Genomic DNA, 9,581 nt, shown 5'->3' on the forward strand with positions numbered 1-9,581 from the left:
TGAGATGCATTGTGGCCAACGTAACTCTTAGGTTCTATGAGCAAGTTCTTGTAACCTTCAAGTATTGTTCTACGTCAAAAATAAAGCTTTTTAATTCCTTAGCATCCTGGTTCCATTTAAGGGTTTGAGTTTTTGGATTTTCAGTTTGTTAAGCCCAACATGAGCTTGGCTTGGGGTGTGGTTCTCTACGACCCTCCTTGTCAAACTCACTCTGGTGCTCATCTCAGTCATCTCAGCCATGATGGCGCTCAACAAAAGAGACCTTGAAAATGACCGGATTATCACATTAACCATTTGAATGACCTCAACCTCACTTGTTGAAATTGAACCAAATACCTATGACATAACACTATTAAAGGTTCAAAGTTCATAAAAGTCCTTTTAATCTAAGATACTATTGAACTTGACCATTATAGTGCCTCTCAAACCAAGTTCATAAAAGTCTTTTGAATTTAAGATATTATTGAACTCATCCATTAGGTAAAGTATAAATATAATTGGTGACAAAAGATGAAACTATAAAATAAACGAAATAAGAAAATAAAATTTCATTTTCGAGAATCGAACACGGGTCTCCTCGATGAAAGCTAGATCTTCTGTGTAATGTCTAACTCTTCGACACGTTTTTTTTATGTGTGTGATAGAGTTCTCAGAGATACCACCACGTTTTTTGTTGTTTGATCATGTGGCTCTTTCGTCAAAAGAGTCAACATCAAACATTAGGTCCTTGATTGGAAACCCATACAGGGGAGCGTCGATTGCTTCAATTCCATCAATGGTCTTCCCATGATTTTTTGGTGCATGACCAGTTTTTTATACAATTCACCTTCAAGCGCCACCATAGTTTTGCATCGTCCATGAGATGCATTGTAGGTCAATGTAACTCTCAGGTCCTCTGAGCAAGTTCCTATACTCTTGAAGTATAATATCAAAACATATTAACGTATTTGATATGTTAAATATTAAAATAATTGATGTGTATCATAAACATTAAATAAAAATATATATTTTAAATTTGAATGAGATTCATATTAATTAAATATATATTATGATATTCTACGATATTTTAATATTATTGAAATAAGATATTATATCTTAATGTATTAGGTATTCAAATATATAATTTGACAAAAATTATCACAAGTTCACTTTAAATAGAACCCTAGGGTTAAGTCAAAAAGCATCAAACACTACATACTGTGACATTTTAGGTGATATTTTGCAGAGGAAGCTAATAAGGTCTTCAAAGAGCATGTGGTCATGTCTGGCATTTTAGGTTAACAACATGGTGAAAAGAAACCAGAAATTCTGATACTGGTAATTAACTACAAACCTTTGAATAGGGTTTTAGAATAAATAAGATATCCAATCAAAAACAAAAATGATTTGATAAAAAGAATTTAGAGTCAATTGTTTTTATAAAATTCGACATGAAATTGGGATTTCGGAAAATTCTAGTTTCCTAAAAGGACAAATATAAAATAGCATTTAATGTCCAATTTAGAAAATATGAGAGGAACGTCATGCCATTTAGGCTAAATAACGTTCCATCCGAATTTCAGAAGATTATGAATGATATTTTCAATCCTTTCAAAAAAATTCGATAGTTTATATTGATTATGTGTTGATATTTTCTAAAACCATTAAGATCAACACTTTAAACATCTACATACATTCATTAATGTAATCAATTCATTAGTCAAATAAACTCTCTGCTTAAGTCTTATTGACCCAAGGGCAGATCTCATAATGAAACGTGACGCATCAAATATCGGATATGGAGGTATCTAAAATTGTCAAAGAGGATAGAGAATCAATTATCATATTTCACTCAAAAGCCTCCAATAATACCATACAAATTACAAAATAGTAAAAAAAAAAAAAATATATATATATATTATTTCCATGGTACTCTGTGTACAAAAATTTTAAATAAAATTTAATCAACAAAACTATTAAAATCTATTCTAGAGTCAAATTTAGTTTTAGAAAAAGAAGGGAATAATCTTGTTTCAAACAAAAAACTAATTTTTCTAGATAGAAGTAAATTTTGTTGTGGTTTGATTTTAAAATTCGACCTATAAAAGAAGTTGAAAACACCTTCGGGATTACCCATGGGAGAATTTCTAACAAAGTCTCTCTTCTCTCCTCTGTCTTCTTAAACTGATACAAGTCCAACCAATCATTTACATGGACTCAAAAGTTCAATTACCTATAAAAGAAGTTGAAAACACCTTGTGAAAGTATCTAAGGATACTACGACCTCTAGCTTTGCAAAATCCAGCGTTGTTGGCGCTTATCAAAATCGCTGCCAAAATAAAGTTTAACAAGTGGTTCTATGGTGTAGTGGTTAGCACTTTCGACTTTGAATCTAATGACCTGTGTTTAATTCCCGATAGGTAATCCACAAATTTATACAAAATTGGTCCATAGCCGATTCGGTAGGGTCACTTTTGGACCGATAATCTGTAGAAGAGATCACTAAGGTTGAGATCATACAAAATTGGACTATAGCTCAATGTTAGAGCATTTGATTGCAGATCAAGAGGTCACCAATTCGAACCTAGTTGGGCCCTGTTAGGTTATGGAGCTTGCTGCTTATTTATAGCTTGGTCAACGGTTATATCCGGTAAAACTATATTTGGTAAAGGTATATCCAGTAAAGCTATATTTTGTAAAGCTATATATCATAAATAGCTATATATAGTAGATGGTTAAATCGGGTAAAGCTATATATAGTAAATGGCTATATAGGTATATCTATATTTTGTAAAGCTATATATCATAAATAGCTATATATAGTAGATGATTAAATCGGGTAAAGCTATATATAGTAAATGGCTATATATAGTAGATGGTTAAATCTGGTAAACCTATATATAGTAAACTGAACTATATATATATATACCATCCGCTAGAGCTTTGAAAAGTACTTTCTATTCTATGTAATTCTCTCTTACTATACATACGTGAAGTCATCAATAGAAAAATCTTTTTAGCTAGAGTTCTCCTTGCACTTTTCTCTATCCTGTTCTTTGTGTTCATCTAGATCGAGCATGTGCGTTGTTGTGCGATCCCAACAACTGGTATCAGAGCTAGGCGAAATTCACCACGATCTGTGAAGATGGAAAGCTCAAAGATTGGAATTGAGAAGTTCGATGGATCCGATTTCGGTTTCTGGATGATGCAGATTGAAGATTATCTGTACGAGAAAGATCTTCACGAACCTCTGTTGGGAGTGAAGCCGGAATCCATGACCATGGAACAGTGGAAGCTCAAGGATCAACAAGCCTTGGGGCTGATTCGGTTGACGCTATCCAGAAACGTGGCGTTCAACATTATCAAGTAGAAGACAACGTCAGATCTATTGAAGGCGCTGTCAAATATGTATGAAAAACCATCGGCTATGAACAAGGTGTATTTGATGTGGAGATTGTTCAATCTACAGATGTCTGAAGGTGGACCTGTTGCTGATCATATAAATGAATTCAATATGATCATAAGTCAACTGAGTTCGGTGGAAATTAATTTCGTAGATGAAATTAAAGCGTTGATTTTGATGTTATCCTTACCCGAGTCATGGGATACTGTTGTTGCCGCAATCAGTTGTTCTCGAGGATCTGATAAACTGAAGTTTTATGAAATTCGAGATGTAGTTCTCAGCAAAAGTATTCGCAAACGGGAAACTGGAGATTCATCAGGCAATGCTCTCAGTGTTGATTGAAGGGGAAGAAGTAAACCGAAGGGCCCAAACAAAGGGCGATCAAAATCAAAGAACCGAAAAAAATCTCCAAGTAGACCAAACGTAACGTGTTGGAATTGTGGAGAAAAAGATCACTTTCGAACAGGTTGTACAAGACCAAAGATGCATCTTTTCATCAGAAGACATTGGGGATGCTCTAATCCTCAGCATGGACAGTTCGATTGAATCCTGGATTTTGGATTCAGGTGCATCTTTTCATTCGTCTCCAAATAAAGAGTTGTTTTGGAATTTCAAGTCTGGAAATTTCGAGAAGGTGTACTTTGCTGACAACAAAGATTTGGAGATTAAAGGAAAAAGAGATGTCTGCATAAAAACTCCGGCAGGAAATGAGTGGACATTAAAGGATGTCAGATATATTCCTGGTCTCTGAAGGAACCTGATCTCTATTGGTCAGTTGGACAGCACAGGTTATGCAACAAAGTTAGGGAAGAGTTCGTGGAAGATTATGAAGGGTGCTACGGTGGTAGCACGTGGCTCAAAATCTGGAACCTTATACACCACTGCAGGGTGTATGAACATAGCTGCTGTTGCTGAGAGTGCTTCAAATTCAAGTCTACAGCACAATAGACTTGAACCAATGAGCGCGAAAGGAATGAAGAGGCTGGCTGCGAAAGGAGTTTTAGAAGGTCTTAAATCTGTTGATGTGGGTCGTTGTGAGAACTACGTTATGAGCAAGCAGAAACGAGTTAGCTTCACAAGGACCGCCAGAGAATTGAAGAAAGTGCGATTGAAAATGGAACCAGATGTGGAGCAAGGTTCCAAGACCACGAAGACAGTGGGAGTTGAGCTTGAGTTGCAGGGAAACTCACCTAGTGATGTTGTAGCAGATACTCAAGAAACTCCTGAGACTACTGCTGAGGAACCAGATGTGGAGCAAGGTTCCAAGACAACAAAGCAAGTGGGAGTTGAGGTTGAGTTGCGGAGAAAATCACCAAGTGATCTTGTAGCAGATACTCAACAAACTTCTGAGGTTCTTACGGAGGAATCAGCAGTGGAGCAACTGACACCTGAACTGGTGTTGAGAAGATCATCCTGTACTATCAGAGTACCAGATATGTATGTACCTTCATTACACTATCTGTTGCTGATGAAAGGGAACCACAACCCTTTGATGAGACCCTACAGTTGGAGGATACAACCAAGTAGGAGCAAGCCATGGATGATGGGACGTCTAGGCTTCAAAAATGCGTTGTACTGAGATTGAGTACGTGGCAATAGTTGAAGCTGGAAAGAAGACGATATGGATGACTGACTATCTGGAAGAATGGGCAAGAAGCAGCACGAAGATTCTTAACAGAAATAGTCAGAGTGTCATACAGTTGGCGAAGGAACCCGGTCTATCATTTAAAGAGAAAACACATAAGACGATACCATTTCACTTGCAGGTTAGTGAAAGATGATGATGTGTTTGGAGAAGATAGAGGGTGCAAAGAATCCAGCAAACATGTTGACAAAATGTGTTGATGTTGGAATATTGAGGTTGTGCAAAGCCTCAATTGATATGGTGACATGAAGACCATGAAGATGTTCATGGTCGTTTGAGAATGAAATTCTTGGTTGACTAGATCAGTCTCCAAGTGGGAGAATTGTTAGGTTATGGAGCCTACGGCTTATTTATAGCTTGGTCAACGGTTATATCCGGTAAAGCTATATTTGGTAAAGCTATATCCGGTACAGCTATATTTGGTAAAACTATATCCGATAAACCTATATATGGTAAATAGCTATATATAGTAGATGGTTAAATCGGGTAAAGCTATATATAGTAAATGGCTATATATAGTATTAATCTATTCTATTTATTTTATTTTATTTTATTTTTTTGCTATTGATGGACGTATCTTTCTAAAACATACTAAATAAAACTAAATAATTGGTTAAGAGAGGATATGAGATATAACTTAAGGTTAAATCTCTTTCCATATGAGAATAACTCATTCTCATGTCCATCTTTGCTACCATATACTAAATGAAGGATTTTATTTCTCTTGGGTCAAAACCATCCTTAAAGCACAAAATTGAAGTTGTAGTTAGTCAATTATAATATTTGACGTGCTAGTTTTCAAACTACTTTAAATGGGTGTAAAGAGAGCATGAGAATAACTTAGTTTCACTAATCTGACATGTGTTGGGCATGTACTGAACACTTGTTAATACGATGGATACATTACAAATTTATAATCCATCGTATCAGACACTTGACTTTGAATATATTTTGAGAGTGAAACATACATTAAGCTTTTTTATAAGTATACAAATATATAAACTTATTTATATGAATTTATTTCTAATATAAAATTGATAAATTTTTTGAAATAATTCTTTTTAATTAATGTATCATTGTCACATCGGTATCCTAGTTTTTTAAGAATGACATGTTACTGTTAGTAACAGAAAAAGAAAACGGTAAGATGAGAAGAATTGGGAGAAATCTCTCATCCAATTGAAGAATGACTAAATCAAATCTAATTCAAATAACTAGATCAAATCTAATCCAAATAACTCAATCAAATCTAATCCTAACAATCCCTCCCTTAAACTGAACACGAATAGTAATCAGTTTATATCTACGACCTCATACCAAACTTCCACCAGGTAACTTCATCAATTCCCATGTGTCATTTCCGTTTATTGCTCCAGATTCCTGGCTTGCCTCCATTTCTCACTCTTCAATACTTCTCTAAAGTTTACAAAGTTTGCAGGTTCAGTAGGGGTAAACATGGCTGAGCTTCATCATCTTCTTTACAAACAAAAACTTCTCTTATTGCATAGTCTCTCATCCAGACTGGTGGTCTCTTATTCCTTGCCTTATTCAAGCTAGGAGAGCTTGCTTCAGCCAAAGAGCTAGATGAAATATTTTCCTCTGCAGTATTTTCATCTGCCGCTTCTATATCCTTATTTTCATCTGCCGTTTCTATATCATAGAGTCTGTAAGCTTTTGACTCTTCACTAACTCCCAGCAAAACATAACTCAAACTCTTATCATCTAGCTTAGTTCTCTAAGCTGCCTCCTCTTTTTGTCTCGGAATCAACTCGAGGTCACAATATTGTTCTTCTTTCTTCCGCTGCAGCTCCAAAACTAATCGTCGCTAAGCTTTTTCTACCCTTCTTCTATTCTCTTCCAGCATTTTATCTAGCTCTTCTCTCTCTTTTCGTGCTTGTTCTTCTTTTTGTCTTGTAGCAGTAAGAGCGGCTTCTTTCTCTTTCTCAAGCTGCACATCAACATCATCAAACAACTTCGTGCGACCTTCCTCTATTTGCCTCTGTATTTCTAATTTAGTCTCTTCTGAGTTTAGCCTTTCTTCAACATTCTTCTGAATTAGTTCTTCCATCCTCCTAGCTGCATCTTCTTCTAACTTCTTCAACTCTGTTTCACGCATTTTCTTCTCTTCTAACTCTTTCTTAAGCTTCTCTATGAAATGATTCCGATCAGTGGATGCACGACTAGGACTGGAACTGGACGATTTGGGGAAAGGAGATAACGAGGAAGACCTACTTCTGCGTTGGCGGCTGAGGGAACTTGAACGGCTGCTTCTCCTAGAATTGGTAGTGGAATGATAGGGGGAAGAACTTGGGTCCCTTCTACTTCTCTGACTATGGCGATAGGAATTGGAGCGGTAAGTGTACGACAGAGACCTTGAACCACTTTTCCCCATAAGTTTCAATTGAGTTTGAACGGCTGCTACAGGCTGAGATATAGCATGCAATACGAACATTCGATTCAAAGACATCTTTGTCTCCATGATTAAGCTTCTCTCAGGATGAAACACCTTGCATGTTTCATTTTGAAACAAAAAGGTAACGCCTTTGCTTGCAATTTACCAATACTCAACAAATTGTTCCTCAAGTCTGGCACATAGAACACTCCTGTGATTATCATTATGATTCCATTCACTTCCAGCAGTACATTACCCTTTCCAGTTACAACCATGCTTGAGTTGTTGCCCAGCTTCACTGAATCTCTGAAACTTCCATCAAAATCTGAAAAATATTCCTTCTTCCCACACATATGATTGCTACATCCCGAGTCAAGGAACCACATATCTTCTCCATTGAAAATGTCCTAGCTTGTGACAGTTATAACACTCCACTGTGGCCTTGTTGAAGGTTTGTCTACCTCGTCTTGTATTGCTTTGACATTCCCATTGAAAATGTCCTAGCTTGTGACAGTTATAGCACTCCACTATGGCCTTGTGAAGGTTTGTCTGCCTCGTCTGGTATTGCTTTGACATTCCCATTGAAAATGTCCTAGCTTGTGGCAGTTATAGAACTCCACTATGGCCTTGTTGAAGGTTTGTCTGCCTCGTCCCCTTCCTCTGCCTCTAAAGCTTCCACGACCTTGACTCCTTCCTCCAGCAAACTACACAAGTGGACTCTCCATCGACATATTTTTATTATGACACACGTAGAAGACAGTTGCTTCTAGTTTTAACTAGTTTAGGGCATGACTCTGATACCAAAATGTTAGGAACAGAAAAAGAAAACTGGAAAGATCAGAAGAATCGGGAGAAATCTCTCATCCAATTGAAGAATGACTAAATCAAATCTAATTCAAATAACTAGATAAAATCTAATCCAAATAACTCGATCAAATCTAATCCTTACAGTTATCATATCTATTTGGTATCATATTTATGTCTCGTATCTATATCTCATTTTTATTTTTGTGACTCTAAGATATTTTGCTTTTATAAATAGATATCTTCACGAAAATAAGTTTAATTTATGTTGAGATGGAGAATAAAAATTGACACTTAGGGACGTTGATACTTGGGACTTTGATTCCTCTTGGTGTGAAGCTTGCATCTTGCAATTACTTGGGTAGAGAATGTGTTTCACTTAAAATTCACTCAAAGAGAAAATAATCAAATAACTGCCCAGTGGGTGCCAATTCTACCAATTTATGACCTACCAGGCGATCCGTTATATAAATAGGCAAATGGGCCCTTATGAATAAAAATAGTATGCCCCATGTGGGTATAATGGTAGATGCTCCGTCCGGACCAAGTTACTATTCTTTCTTTTTCAACCAATTGGAGCCCTCCCTTCACCACCGCCATGGGGTTCTCGTCTACAGGGTTCATAACTACTCCTCTTACTACAGGACGCTTACCTAGCCAACATTTAGATCAGGCTCTACCCAACCCACACTTTTCTGCGTTACCCCAGCATTCCCCACTTGTCCGACTATTGCTGAGCCAGCCATTTTCGGATATCAAACGTATCTCCCCAGAAGAGAAGGTGTAATTTGAATGTAGCGGATTTCCCCTCTTTTGCAATCTGCCATATTTGAGAGAGGATAACTTTTTTTTTTTTTTTAATCTTCGAAAAATAAGAAAGAATAAAAATTAAACATGGCAGGAATGACATCTTCTTTAATCTTTGTTTTGTTCTCCTAAATGTATATAAAAAAATAAAAAATAAAAATCTTATATATTTTTAGATATAATTTAAGTACCTATTTAATAAAACTTCATCCAAACTTCTACTCATAAATTTAATTTTTATTTGTATACAATTGTTAATATGTAAGAAAATACACGTACAAAATGTTTATACTATTGGTAATACATTAGTCTCGGTTGTTTGACTAAAACAATGCAACCATTGTCCAAACTAAAGAATTTGATTCGAGACTATCTCCTAATAGAGTGAGGCTCAATTAGACTTTGTTGTAAGATTCGACCATATCAATTTGAATAGCGTTCTCCAACTATAAATATTGAACTCCAAAGTATTCACGAGCAAAGTAAGTTTGTTGAAACTAGCTATAAAAGTGTTCCAAAGTGAGTCGTGGAGAAGATTTGCCTTAAAATCT

General features: G+C 36.0%; 1 pseudogene; it reads right to left on the bottom strand.

Annotated features, from left to right (window-relative positions):
- Positions 1 to 6,762: 6,762 nt before the first annotated feature.
- LOC147790650 (uncharacterized) lies at positions 6,763 to 7,506 on the bottom strand (annotated as a pseudogene).
- Positions 7,507 to 9,581: the final 2,075 nt, after the last annotated feature.

Source organism: Cucurbita pepo, chromosome 10 (genome assembly GCF_057944985.1).
Source record: "Cucurbita pepo subsp. pepo isolate OVF chromosome 10, ASM5794498v1, whole genome shotgun sequence".
NCBI lineage: Eukaryota > Viridiplantae > Streptophyta > Magnoliopsida > Cucurbitales > Cucurbitaceae > Cucurbita > Cucurbita pepo.